Source organism: Grampus griseus, assembly GCF_964374135.1.
Source record: "Grampus griseus genome assembly, chromosome: 2".
Classification (NCBI taxonomy): Eukaryota; Metazoa; Chordata; class Mammalia; order Artiodactyla; family Delphinidae; genus Grampus; species Grampus griseus.
In genome coordinates, this window is record NC_139018.1 from 96,770,958 (window position 1) to 96,772,517 (window position 1,560).

The following is a 1,560-nucleotide window of genomic DNA, read 5'->3' on the forward strand; positions in this document are numbered from 1 at the left end:
TCTACATTCTGATATAAATTCTACTTTAAAATCTAAATCTTCACCAACAGGCATTTGTGGTTTGGGCTAAGCATTCAGCTACAGTATCATACACGGATTCAAAACAGGCCTAGAGGGAAGTGAAGATGGCCTGCCCTAGGAATTTGTGTGAAGTGACCCAAAAGGTGGCTCTAAAAAGATGTCAAACATGCTTATGATGAGTTTTATTAAAATTACTTCATGTAACGTGAGATTGGCAAAGAAGAAATATTTGTAAATTGGTAATTCTAGATTGATTCTGTGGATATTATTTAAATATGTATGTGAATGAAATTAAAATACTAGCTTTCTCTAAGTAGAAATTTGACTATTTAATTCACATTCTAGAAATCGTATATTCAAGTTGGCTAAAATACTTTTTGGGGACCGTCTATTTGCGGAAATGGGAGATGCCTTCTATTTCATCTCCTGAGTTACCATCCTCTTCTCATTCCTTTTTTTTCTGTTCAGTTTTTATTTCATAGTCATAAAGTTAATTTTGCAATCCAGCTAAGCTTGGAGAGGGATGAGGAAAATATCGAACCCAAAGAACTGCAGTGGGAGCACAAAGATTATAGGATATTTCGAGCAGATGGGGGTGAAGGGGTGCTCTCCTGAGCAGAAAGAATGGTCTGGTGGTTAAGATAAAACACAAGTCAAATTTATTAGATTTGTCCACAGTCAGCAGTGGTGATCTTCTTGCTGGTCTTGCCATTCCTGGACCCAAAGCACTCCATGGCTTCCACAATATTCATTCCCTCTTTCACCTTGCCAAAGACCACAGGTTTGCCATCCAACCATTCAGTCTTGGCAGTGCAGATGAAAAACTGGGAACAGCTTGTGTTGGTTCCAGCATTTGCCATGGAAAAGATGCCAGGACCCATATGCTTCAGGATGAAACTCTTATCAAACTTCTCCCCATAGATGGACTTGCCACCAATGCCATTATGGTGTGTGAAGTCACAACCCTGGCACATAAATCCTGGAATTACAGTATTCTGTGAAAACAGGAACCTTTATAAACACATCCTTTCTCCCCAGTGCTCAGAGCACGGAAATTTTCTGCTATCTTTGGAACTTTGTCTGCGAACAGCTTGAAGGAGACACAGTCCAAGGGCTCACCATCGATGGCAATGTCGAAGAACACGGTGGGTTGACCATGGCTGGACAGTGGGAGAGGCTCCAGGCAGCAGCATCTGCAAGGCCCTCTTCTCATTCCTTGATCCAGCTTTCTCCCTGCTTCTACTCTTGCTCCCATACCCCCCCACATTCCACTCTCTATAAACCTGTCGGAGTGGTTATTTTAACATAGAAATCAGATCATGTGCCTTTCCTGCTTAGGACCCTCAAATGGCTTCCCCCCACATTTGGAATACTATCCAAAGTCCTTCTTCTGGCCCACCAAGGCCATCAAACCCTGGCACTCACCTCCCTTTCCCGCCGGTTTCCCACCTTTCTCTCCTCCCTTAACTCTGATCCTGCCTCACTCACCTCCTTGCTGGTCTTTGACTCAAGGCCTTATTTTGCCCTCTTTCTGCATGA

At 42.9% G+C, this 1,560-nt stretch overlaps 1 pseudogene across 1 annotated transcript; it reads right to left on the minus strand.

Moving 5' to 3' along the window:
- Nucleotides 1-683: 683 nt before the first annotated feature.
- LOC309818909 (peptidyl-prolyl cis-trans isomerase A-like) lies at nt 684-1,179 on the minus strand (annotated as a pseudogene). The gene has a single exon. The product of its transcript is annotated as a peptidyl-prolyl cis-trans isomerase A-like (transcript).
- Nucleotides 1,180-1,560: the final 381 nt, after the last annotated feature.